We start from the raw sequence: 13,829 nt of genomic DNA, 5'->3' as shown, positions 1-13,829 counted from the left end.
AAAAACTATCAATGTCTGCATCATACTGAAACAACATGGCATATGTCACAATGCTTCAGAAATTCATCCAAGACATACTAAATTCAAGAGCCCTTCCCACTAAATGTGCCCCAATATTGAATTCAAATCATATGCATATCCAATAGGATTTAGGAAAAAAATTAAGTGCACCATAATACTTCAAACCAACAAAGTTCTTAACACAGGAATAGGGGAACTTATCCCAAAAATATATCTTTGGGAATTTAACAAAAAAAGAATTGGTCAAGTGATACAATCTAGATGACTGATTGGGCATCTCCAAGTCAATAAGCGAATGAGGGTATGATTCTCAAACCTTGTGCATTTGAAGACCAACTCCTAATAATTGCAGAGCTATTCTTTAATGCTCCAACTCCAATGTTTTTTAACGCACCGCAAAAATTGTGGGGAGGGAGGTCAAATTTGATATCATCAGTAAAAAGTAGAGCAGAGAAAATAAATGACCACATCTTAATCAATAAATAGGTCATCAAAGCAATCTTTTGAAATAGCATGCCAACAAGAAATCAATTCAATAGGTTGCTTCAGCAACAAAACTTATTTACCAAAAAGAGAAAAAAAAAAAAAAAAAGAACCAACTCAAATTTGCGGATAAATACTTGGAAGATACCAGTACCCATCACCTGATGCAACACGTTCTAAAACAGGACCAATCACTCTATCATAAAGGCAAGGGCAACCACATTCCCAGAAAAGCAAAATAAACAAGCAGAAAGAAGAGTGAAAAAGTGAAAATTTTGCTGTTGTAATTGAATTGAACCATAGATTGCTAAAATAAAACAAATCAGCATCCAAGAAAACACATTTGCCAAACTTTCTCAGTAACCAAGCATTCTAGTAGAGAGTATAAACAAGCACATTTGCCCAGTAGCAAGAAAACCACAATAGTTTTGCACAAAATTATGGAAAGGGAAATAAGTGAAAAAGCTTAGGATTTACGTCAACTCCACCTCCAAAGTATAGAACACCGAACACCACCTCCAAATTTGGAAAATATATTATATATAAGATTTATTAAATATAACTATTATTGAAGAATTTGTTAAATAAATCCTTCAAAAAAAAAGAATTTGTTAAATAAATTTAAATTAATTAATATAAATTATATTTAGATGCATGCCCGTGTCACGTTATTAAAGAATGTTATAGTCTCACTCAAAAAGAAAATGCTATGGGATTGGATTAGAGAAGAGATGTATTTGGGGCCAAAGGCAATAAAAGGACAAACATGGAATTAATTGATGAGTTTTATTGGAAGAAGATTTTAATTTAATAATAATAAAAATTGTAAGACTAACTTGAAATTTCAATATGTTTTACTATAAGCATTTTGAATTTGAATGTATGTATTTCACTACATCTCAACTTTTTTTATTTTAATAAAATAAATTAAGATTTAGATGTAATTCCAACGACTTATCCTGAATTATTATTTATTCTTTACAATTTTATCTATTTATATTATTTGATATATTTGATAAAGGTTAAAATAGATTGATTAATTTTTCTTTGACAGAAAAATTAAATTGGTTTACTGTTTTTTGTAGTTGGTTTCTTGTAAATCGTTTTTTTTAATGAAAGAAAAAAAAAATTCATCAAAATCATTTTCTTTAGAAATTTAATTAAAAATATATTCTCTTCCTCATCAAAATCAAAGAGCGTTCAACCCATATTACTTATCTATTCTCTTCTTAATCAAAATTACAATAATATGTTATTTTTCCCAATAAAATCAAGTCACAATTATTTTAAAAGAATGAGTCTCACTCATAGAAAAATAAGATAATTTATTGATGTATTTCTCTTTTTTTCTGCCCAAAATCACATCAAGATCAAACTCTGAAAATCGAAATAGAAAAACCATTCTAATAAAAATGGTAACTCATTTAATATCAAATCAAATTTACACGTAATAATAAAAAGACTATTAAAAAAATTATTTATGTGAAACCCTTAAAAAAAAAAATTTTTGAGGGATTTGATGGATTAAAGTGCAAAGGACTAGAGACATGTCAGAGAAATAGAGATGAAGAAAGAGAAATAGGATAAGCAACTATCCTTTCTGGCAAAGACCAGTTGGTTGCAAGGATTAGCAATCCATCCAGGGAGGGGGGTTGGGGGGGAATCTATTCTTGAGCACAGTTTGCTATCCAGTCTGCATATATGGAAACTTCATGGAACTAAAGCCTTCATTAATTGTAGAAAAATGGAAATTGTCAATGCCATGTTTCCTGTTTTAGATATAGCTGCTACTCTCTTTGTATTTGTACTACATCAATCCTTAAAAAGCCCTGAAAACCAGATTCTTCCATAGTCCCAATCTTCCTCCTGGAAGCGTAGGATGGCCGCTGATTGGAGAAAGTCCAGCATTCTTCAAAGCAGGGCTTGAAGGAAAACCAGAGAAGTTCATCAGAGAGAGAATGGAAAAATATGATTCAAAGGTTTTCAAGACATCCCTGATAGGAGAGCCTGTTATAGTCTTCTGTGGAACTGCAGGGCAAAAGTTCTTGTTTAGCAATGAGAACAATTTGGTGAATCTTTGGTGGCCTTCAACTCAGCTTTGGTTAATGTAGTTGGCGATGAGGCCAAGAGGATGAGGAAGATGCTCTCGACATTCCTGACTCCAAATGCACTTAAGGGGTATACGCAGAAGATTGATTTGGTCACACGACAACACGTTGCCATCCATTGGGAAGGTTTGTCAAATATTTTGTGTCCATTTTTACTCACCTAGGCTAACAGCAAGTTCAGCTCGGGCTGGAATTGATTGTTCCTGTTCAATTGTTCCAGGGGACCAAAATGGAATGCAAGGCCATTTTGCCCCATTTTGATCAAATCTGACTGTTATAAATTTTTAATTAAAAAAAAAAGAACTGATTTTATTTAGAATAAGATTGAATTGAACGATTTCAGTACGATAAATTTAAATTACACTTCACATGTATTATAAATCCTTTGGTGATGCTGATCGAAATCCTACATTTCATGATTATGAAGGGAAAAAGGAGGTGAAAGTATATGAAACTCTTCATCTATACACATTTGAGTTAGCCTGTCACTCATTTGCAAGCATCAATGACTCTGCATGCATATCCAGGCTCGGAGCTCAGTTTGTTGTGTTTGTCAAAGGGTAATTTGGTTTCCCAATCAACATACCTGGCACAAGATTTTACAGCTCGATGACGGCTGCTAATGCAATCAGAGAAGAGCTCAAGGCGATTGTTAGACAAAGAAGAGAAGCATTGGAGTAGAAAATTGTGCCACCCACACAAGACCTTCTTTCTTATTTGCTTGTGAATGAAGATACAAGTAGTAATATCCTGCTTTTACCTGAGATTGAGATTATTGATAATGTCCTGTTTTTGCTTTTATTATAAATAGCTTGTATGTTAGATAATAGAGAGAGAAATAATTGCCACATTGTTAAAATAAATAAAAGGAAAAAAGCGAAAAGATACAAGCTATTTATAATAAAAGCAAAAGCAGGATATTATCAATAATCTCAATATCAGATAAAAACTTTCCACTATATATATATATATATATATATATATATATATATATATATATATTGTACGTTAGATAATAGAGAGAGAAATAATTCTTACATTGTTGAAATATATGTGTGTGAAATAAAATAATTATCTTATTTTAATTCTCGTAAATAAATTACGAATAAATTTATTTGTTAACAAGTAGATGTGTCTATTAATAAATAGACATATCTATTATACACAAACAATTATGACTGTTAAAAGATGTGTCTTTTAATAAATGAATATAATTACATCTGTTAGAAGATATACTGATTTAAATAAACAATCATGTCTATTGGAAATAGACAGATATGTTTGTCTAGAATAGGTACCATGACTTTTCATCATTTATAAATATGAATGAGTTTTCAATTTAGATATATACTACTTCCACTTCTTCTTCTTCTCTTCTAGTCTCTCTAAATTCGGTTCGTATAAAGAGTTTTTAAGAAAAATCTTCAGGAGTTACTGTCTGCAGATTTCAAGATTTATTGTATCCTAGAGGTATATTATCGTAACCTTGCAGCAATCTAGTGAGGGCAAGGCAATTAATATCTTAAAGATAGTGATTCATCATACCTCAAAGCTTATTATACACCCACTGCCTCAACAATTTTAATGTATTAATTGCAATGGAGTCCAAGGCTATTTCCGTGATGAATCTAAGAGTTCGTGAAACTTAATTATTTTGATGGGACAAACTATGTTCGCTAAAAAGAAAAGATGTTATTCCTACTTACTGCATTGAAGATTTCTTATATAATTGATCCAAGTCTGCCTGCCATTTCGCCACCAACACCAAAAGATTCTGAATAAGTAAAAGCATACCGAGAAAAACGTGAAAAGATGAATTGTTATGCAGAGATCATATTCTCAACAACTTGTTAAATAAGCTATATGATCTATTTAGTTTTGCCAAGTCTCCATTGGAAATTTGGAAATCACTAGAGTTCAAATACAACTCAGAAAAACAAGGTATAGATAAATTTCTCATCATGAAATATTTTGAATTCCAAATAATTGATAATATGTCTGTTATGAATCAAGTCCATGAGTTACATGTCCTTATTTCAAAGCTTAAAGATTTGAAAGTGATAGTTCCTAAATCATTGTAAGTAGGAGGAATAATAGCAAAACTTCCTTCTACTTGGAATAATTGTAGGAAGAAATTACTGCATGCCACAGAAGATTTTTCTCTTGAACAGATTCAGAAACACTTGTGCATTGAAGAAGAAACAAGAAATCGTGATAAGAAATTTGTATCTGAATCTATCACAAAAGTTAATTTCGTGCAAGGAAGTCAGAATTTTCAAAAGAAAGATTCTGCAAATAAAAGAAAGTTTTCTGAAGCAGCAGACAACAGTACTAGTTATGGCAACAACAACAAATCAAAGAAAGGAAGAACTTGTTACAATTGTGGCAAGAAAGGGCATTACAAACGTGAATGCAGGTTTCTAAAGAAACATAAGAAAGAAGATACGAATATTAGTGCTTAGAATTCCAATAAAGCAAATATAGTTGAACAAACTACTGAATTGATTACAATGATATTAGATTTGCATATTGAAATAGTAACAGAACTCAATATGGCTACAACAACCAAATCTAATGACTGGTGGTATGATTCTGAGGCTACTGTTCACATTTGCAATGACAAGACTCAATTTAAAAATTATGAAGAAGTTGTAGATGGGTAGAAAGTTCTAATAGGCAATCATGATTCCGCTAAAGTGGTGGGAAAAGGAAGCGTTGAATTAAACTTCACTTCTGGAAAGAAGCTATTATTAGTAAATGTACTACATGTATCAGAAATAAGGAAAAATCTTGTATCTACTAGTCTGTTGTATAAGAAAGGTTATAAGGCTCTTCTAGAGCCTGATAAAATAATTGTGTCCATAAATAGACTATTTGTAGGAAAGGGTTACTCATGTGATGGAATGTTTAAACCTGTTGTATAAGAAAGGTTATAAGGCTGTTCTAGAGCCTGAAAACATAATTGTGTCCATAAATGGACTATTTGTAGGAAAGGGTTACTCATGTGATGGAATGTTTAAACTCACTATTAATAATAATATGAATATTTATGTTTATATTGTTGAATTATCTTTATTTTTGTGGCATGATCGTTTAGCACATGTTAGTTTTAGATCTTTAAAATTTATGGTTAAACATGATTTAATTTTATATATAAATGACAATAAAAAATCTTGTGAATCTGTATACAAGCAAAAATGATTAAGAAATCTTTTCTAAAAGTTGAAAGTTCTTCTAAGTTATTAGAACTTGTGCATTCTGATGTTTGTGAATTAAATGGAATATTGACTAAAGAAGGAAATAGGTAATTTATAACTTTCATAGATGATTTCTCCAAATATACTTATGTTTATTTAATGAAAAATAAATATCAGGCATTCCAAATGTTTCAGATTTATAAATCTGAAGTTGAGAATCAAAAAGGAAAAAAGATCAAAATTTTGAGAAGTGACAGAGGTAGTAAGTATTTTTCCATTGAATTTTCTTTATTTTGTGAAGAAAATGAAATTATACATCAAACCAGTGCACCATATGCACCACAATAAAATGGGTTAGCAGAAAGAAAGAATAAAACCTTAGTGGATATGCTTAATTCTATGTTTGTAAATTCTAATTTGCCAACAAACTTGTGGAGAGAAGCTTTACTTACTGCTTGTCACTTACATAATAGAATTCTCTCTAGAAAATTTAAGGTTTCTCCATATGAATTATGGAAAAATAAAAAAATTAACTTGAACTATCTAAGAGTATGGGGTTATTTAGCATATTATAGAGTTCCAAATCCTAAAATGACTAAATTAGGTCCTAGAGTTTTGAAAGAAGTTTTTGTTGGTTATGCTGAAAATTTCAAAGCTTATAGAATTTTGAATTTAGGCTCTAATGTAATTGTAGAATCTAGAGATGTTGAATTTATTGAAAATAAATTTCATAATGATTCTATACATAAGCCCATTAATAGTTCAAGTCAAGGCAATGATTCTAGTAATTTATGTTAATTTTGATTATCTTCTAAAGCTATTATCTTTCTAGTAGAAGGCAATAGGTCAGTTATACTTAACAAAATACCAATTTTGTTAAATGAAGAAGATAATCCTAAAACGTTCCAAGAGGCAATGGCTTTAAGGGATATGACTTTTTGGAAGGAGGCAATCAATGATGAAATGGATTCATTATTATTTAATAATACATGGGTTCTAGTTGATTTGCCACCTGGTTCCAAACTAATAGGATATAAATGGGTTTTCAGAAGAAAATATAACACAGAAGGATCGATTCAAACGTTTAAAACTAGATTGGTTACAAAGGGTTTTAAACAAAAAGAAGGAATTGACTACTTTGATACATATGCACCAGTGGCTAGAATAACATCTATTAGAGTACCTTTATTTTTGGCATTAATCTATAATTTATATGTACATCAAATGGATGTTAAGACAACATTTCTAAATGGTGACGTAGAAGAAGGAGTATTTATGGAGCAACCTGAAGGTTTTATTCTACCAGATAATGAAAGAAAAGTTTGTAAATTAATTAAATCTTTGTATGGTTTAAAATAAGCATCTAAGCAATGGCATGAGAAGTTTGATTCTGTAATTTTGTAATATGGCTTTAAACATAATAGTGATGATAAATGTATTTATTCCAAGTTTACAGATGATTTTGGTGTAATAATTTGTCTTTATGTTGATGACATGCTTATAATTGGAATAAACATGGAAGGTGTGAATGATGCAAAGAAGTATCTAACTTCAAAATTTAAAATGAAAGATTTAAAAGAGGTAGATACAATCTTAGGTATCAAAGTAAAGAAACATAGTAGAGGTTTTGCTCTTTGTCAATTTCATTATATTGAGAAAATATTAAATAAATTTGATCATTTAAAAGTCAAAGAAGCAAAAACTCCATATAATGTTTCTTCTAAATTAACTGAAAATTTTGATAGGACAATTGCTCAAATTGATTATGCTAATGCTATTGGTAGCTTAATGTATGCTATGCATTGCAGTAGACCTGATATTGCTTTTGCAGAATGTAAATTATCAAGATATACTAGTAAGTTTAGTATTGAATATTGGAAAGCAATTTCAAGAGTTATTAGTTATTTAAAAAGAATTATAAACTTTGGTTTATTTTGTAATAAATTTTCAATTGTATTAGAAAGTTATATAGATGCTAAGTGGATAACTAGTATTAATGATAATCAATCAACTTCCAGTTGGGTTTTTACCTTAGGATGATGTACTATTTCTTGAGCATCAAAGAATAAAATTTGTATAACACATTCTACAATGGAATCAGAATTTATAGCTCTAGCAGCAGCTGGTAAGGAGGCAGAATGACTGAGAAATTTTTTACTGAATATCAAGTTGTGGAAACAACCGATGTCTGCTGTTTCTTTACATTATGATAGTTAAGCAACAATGTCTAGAACTTATAGTAAAATTTATAATGAAAAGTCTAGACATATTAGCTTAAGACATGGGCATGTGAGACAATTAATCTCTAATGGAATTATTACTATTACTTATACTAAGTCTTGTAATAATCTGATAGATCAGTTTACAAAAGGGCTCTTGAGAGATATGATAAAAAATACATATACTAAATTAGGATTAAAAATATTTCATTAAATTTACTAGTGATAGAAACCATACTTTATAGTATTATTACTAAATAAAATTTAAAGGATAACAACAAATTATTAGTAAATGTTGTAATTAAGTACTTAGTGTGCTAAGTTAATGGAATGATGATGAGTATTTATACTCTTAATAAAATTTAATATTATTATAAAGGAAACTGCACCTATTTGAACATATAAAGTGGTGCCGCTTCAATAAAAATTGAGAATAATTTTTGTAAATGTTTATGAAAATAAAAGGTAGCACAAGGTCATATTCGTGATAAAATTTTGGTAAACTTTTTAATTCGAATTAATTGGTTTATGTGTGTAGTATTTTTGGTTCTATTTAATTAGAATCTAGGTTAAGCTAAGATTACCATGATTTCTTTAGAATTTTGAAATACTTACACTAAGGAAAAAGTTTAAATCAAAATATGCTTTTCATTATGTATGAAATAATGGGATCTAATAATACAAGCTAAGTGTGAGATTGTTATAAATAACTTATATGTTAGATAATAGAGAAAAAAATAATTCTCATATTGTTGAAATACATGAAAAGGAATAAGTAAAAAGATATATACAATTATATATATATATATATTATTCTATTATGACAATTATCACGTATATGTGTGAAATAAAAAAATTATCTTATTTTAATTCTCGTAAATAAATTATAAACAGATGTGTTTGTTAATAAGTAGTTGTGTTTGTTAATAAACAGACATGTCTATTACACATAAATAATTATGACTGTTAGAAGATGTATCTTTTAATAAACGAATATAATTACATCTATTAGAAGATATACCGATTTAAATAAACAGTCATGTTTGCTAGAAAAAAACAGATATATTTGTCTAGAATAGGTGCCATTACTTTTCATCATCTATAAATATGGATGAGTTTTCAATTCAGATACATACTATTTTTATTTCTTCTTCTTCTCTTTTAGTCTCTCTAAATTCGGTTCGTATAAAGAGTTCTTAAAAGAAATCTTTAGCTGTTGCTATATGTAGATTTCACACTTTATTGTATTGTGGAGGTATATTGCCATAACTATGTAGCAATATAGTGGGAGCAATTATAGTAATTCATCACACCTCAAAACCTATTCTACACCCATTGCCTCAACAACTTTTTGCTGGCTATGATCTGCCCTGACATTACTCATGAAGTATCTTGCAGAATTGCCTTAAGTGCATTCAAAAGTTTTACAAGGTTAGCATGAGTGCGGCTTAAGTAAGCTTATCCTATTCTACTCAACTATGGTTAATGTAAAATTTTAATTACATGTGGTTTTCAGAGCAACTTGATATTGCCAATTCTAAAGAAAGAGGGGAATTATTGCAATGGGAGGATATACATAAAATGAGGTACTCATGGAGTGCCATCTCTGAAGACAGAAGTTATATACATAAAATGAGGTACTCATGGAGTGCCATCTCTGAAGATAGAAGTAATAAGACTCTCTCACCTTTCAATGGTGTATTCAGAGAGGCTCTAGTTGATTTCACCTATGAAGGATATACCATCCCAAAAGGATGGAAGGTATATTTCCTATATTTTTATACTCTTATCCATTGTATATATAACAGATGCACTGATGACTGAATAAATTCTCATTCATTGTTGGGTTTATATGCATTAGTTGCACTTGAGCGTTGGTTCCACACACAAAGGTCCAGCTCTATTTCCAAATCCAGAGAATTTTGATTTCTCAAGATTTGAAGGAAATGTACCTGCTCCTTATCCATGTGTACCATCTGGAGGAGGACCAAGGATGTGCTTGGGGAATGAGTTTGCTCTCCAAGAAATGCTCGTTTTCCTGCATAATATTGTGAGAAGATTCAAATGAGATTTGCTGATGCATAAAGAGGAATTTGGATATGATCCCTTACTAGCACCATCCCATGGATTTCCAATTCACCTTCTACCACACCAAACCCATTTCTAATATTTTCATTTTCCTGTTAATTTAGTGTGTTTGCAATTTTAGTATAAGCCAAAGACCCAAATAAGTTTTTGAAGTGTTCTCCAATGATATGCAGAAAATTATTAATTTATAATATTATCTCATTAAAAAAATGTGTTTATATTTCTATATGTTGGATTATGAAGGAGAAGAAAGCTTGATTTTATTTTTTGAAAACAAAGTAGAACTTATAAACAAAAATAGAGAAAAACACATTTAAAGATAAAAAAAATATAAATTTCATTACATAAAATAAATATATTTTCTTTTCTTTTTCTTCATTTTCTTGGAAGCTCTCTCTCAATTCTCTTCTTTTCACTCTCACCCTTTTCTCATTAATAATTATATTTTTTTTAATATTACAATCATTAATTATTTATAAAGAAATTATATTTTTTTAATGTATTTTTATTTAGAAATTTGCTCATTATAATTTTACGCAAAGTACAATTAAAAATTAAAAAAAAATTTAAAGAATTTATTTATTGTTGTAGATATAGTTTAATATGAAGATTTTCGATTCAAAAGTAGAAATTAATGATAATTAAGATTATAATTATGGGATTTTATGAGATACATAGTTGTCAATTAATTATTATAAATATAAATGTTATGAAATTTTTTTTCCTTACAAAGAGCACATATAAGAAAATTTTTCTTTAAAAACAAAATTTAAAATTTATAAATTAACATTTCACAAAAAGTAGATATTTTGAAAAGAGTAAAAGTAAATAAATTTATCATATACGAATATAATTTTAACTTTAAACATAATTAAAAAGAATAATCATAGGGAGAGTGTAGAGGGGGGTCGTAGAAAGGCGTTAGGCGAAATATTATCTACTAGAATTATATAAAATGCAACAGTTAATGCCCAAGAAAGATGGTGAAATTACAATGGTCTCACTTGTAACACCCCAAATTTTAAATTTTATTATTTTGTGAGTAATATTAATATTTTATTTTATTTAAATTTTAAGAAATTATTTGAAATTTTTGGATTTTCGAAATCGGGTTTGATTTTTCAAAAATATAAAACTTTGATATTTTTAAAAATTAATTTAAAGACCATGTAGCAAAACTAAAAATATATTCGGAGTCTACGAATTTTTCTGAGTTTTCTAGAATTTTTTCGAAATTTTTGGGCCTTATTTTCGGTCCTCAGACAGAGTAAAAATTCAAAATTTTGTATCCTGAATCGGACCGGCAGAATTGAACAGGACCGGATCGGACCGATCGAATCGGACCGGCCTTTCTTTTCTTCTTCTTCCCTTCCCCATGCGTCCCTCTCTCTCTCTCTCTCTCTCTCTCTCTCTCTCTCTCTCTCTCCCGTTTTCTCTCTCCTCCCTCCTCCCCAGGCCGCGCCGCCTCCACCCAGCCCTCCCCACCTTGCCGGCCCGTCACCCCAGTGCCTCCCCACGGCGGGCTGACGTTCCAGGCGGCCGGAAAACGCGCGTGAACTCCTCCCCTGAGCGCACATGACGCCTCACTTTCCCTGCTGAAATCCGGCCGATCCGACCACCGATTGGGCCGGGTCTTGTGTCAAACACCATCTACACCTAGAGAGCTTTCCATAGACACCAAGAACACCAAAATCCATCGAGCGGTTTGTCCAATTTTTGTTCGGGAAGTTTTAGCCCATTTCGACTTTTGGGCTAGATTTCTCACAAACCGTGAACCCCACGAGAAAATTGAGAGTACCAGAGCGCTCCACTCGTCGAGAGCTTCGCGGCAATATAAATTTCAAAATTTTTCGACACCATTTTTCGGTGGGTCCCACGAAACTTCGTAGTGTTTTTCCGATCAATAAATGAGCTTAGAAAATTCCGTAAAAATTATATACTAACCCCCGTATTGTGAGCTTCATGTAGGTACCTTCAATTTGCGAAAATTTGATGGTTGCGCGGGTCTGTGAATTTTCGGCCAGACAGAGAGCTACTGAAAAAGTCTTGAAATTAGGTTGAGATTTTGGCTACCCCACCATTGTCAAACGTCCCAAGCGTGTTCACGAGATCGGAATTAGTATAGGTAATTTTCTAGTACTTGAATGGGATTAAAAATCTATAAAATATTCGTGGTAGCTCAGAAAATTATGATTCTTTTTGCATTAGCTTAGTAATGTTGCTAAGGACCGCGGGAAAAAGTTTTAGAATTTTTAGAACTCATTTGGGTAGTTTTTGCAAAAAGAGTCAATTATAAGGACTAAACTATAATTTTACATTGTGATTGATGACTGTTTGGATGGGCCCAGGAGGGGCTGTGTGATGTGATTGAGTTGTAGGTGTATGGTTTGTAGATATAGAAGTGTGTTTTAAGCCCTTTTGCAGGTTGGGTAGGTCCTAGGTATAGGGGAGACTCTGCCAGATTTTCGGCACAACTTAGGACGTATTTGGTTTTTTTCTTAGTTTGTATTGAGTCAAATTTATTAAATAATTGTAATAAAATTGTAAGGTGAGCCGGGACAGCCTTCCTCCTCCGCCCAGCTGCTACAGTGACTTCGGTTGAGTCTGTGAGTAAAATATTAATTTTAATTGTAATTTCGATATTATTATATGTTCAAGCATGCCCATGCATCATTTATATGTATGTATCTATGTAGTTAAACTCTAGGCACGCTTTGTGTTGCATTCACAACTGTTAAAGTGTCATGGATGTTGTTGTGGTAATTTGGAGCAGTGTGCGTGAGTTGGCGTGCGTGTGGTGTGGTGTTGGCTATGGACAGGACGGGTAGACACGGCTTGAGATCTTCGCTGGGACCCGGTCCTTCGGGGTAGACACGGCTTGAGTTCTTCGCTGGGACCCCGATTTGGTTTATTAAGCAAAAGTCCGAGCTTGAGTTCTTCGCTGGCACAGTTTGGATTAAGAGGGCTGTATAGGGGATCAGCTCCCATATATGTATTGTTTGACATTATAGGGTATGTGAGTGCTCCAAATTACCTTTTTGCTGTTATAATGTGAAAATATTGCCGATGTTGCATTCACTCTACAGGGTGCATTAGCTTTAGATAGTTATAGAGATTATGGTTAAAATTGATATTTTACTCTCTGAGTCGAACGCTAACTCCTGTTTATTATTTTTCAAGCTACAGGAGGATTGTTGTTGTGGTTAACCTGCTTTTCTCCTTTGCAGGTTGTTTATTAATATTTGTGTAAATCAGTTAACTTCTAGAATTTTGCATGTGTTAGAAATATTCATTTGATTTGGGTCTGTAATATAATTACCATGTTGGACCTGTAAACTTATTATTATATGCATGTTTGTTGGACTGGATGAGGAAGCTGAGCTCGCATTTATTTTTATGTTGTTATGAGTATGTGGAGGGTGAGCTGAGCTCCCCAAATGATTATATATTATATTTACAGGTCGGGTGAGTTAAAAACTTCCTTTGAAAGGTCCACTTTATGGCCGGACTCTGTTCGGTTGAATTCTTGAAATTGGGCCCAAATGGGCCTTAGATTTAGGTTGATGAATAGTTAGGCTTACTACTGGCCTCGGGGGCTTTAGGCTGGCCCAGGTCCTAGTACTGGTCCGGCACATTGGTTGGGTCGTGACATCATTTAAGTACCATCTCCTTATACAACATTTCCTAGACATGTATTTCATACAATCCTAATA

General features: G+C 31.6%; 1 pseudogene; it reads left to right on the top strand.

The window, feature by feature from the left end:
• The first annotated feature begins 2,236 nt into the window (after positions 1-2,236).
• Positions 2,237-10,195, top strand: LOC110632285 (beta-amyrin 28-monooxygenase-like; annotated as a pseudogene).
• The last annotated feature ends 3,634 nt before the right edge of the window (positions 10,196-13,829 follow it).

The sequence above is a fragment of the Hevea brasiliensis genome, chromosome 15 (genome assembly GCF_030052815.1).
Source record: "Hevea brasiliensis isolate MT/VB/25A 57/8 chromosome 15, ASM3005281v1, whole genome shotgun sequence".
In the NCBI taxonomy this organism is placed as follows: Eukaryota; Viridiplantae; Streptophyta; class Magnoliopsida; order Malpighiales; family Euphorbiaceae; genus Hevea; species Hevea brasiliensis.
The sequence above is the reverse complement of the archived record's forward strand: the minus strand, read 5'-3'. Positions and strand labels throughout refer to the sequence as shown.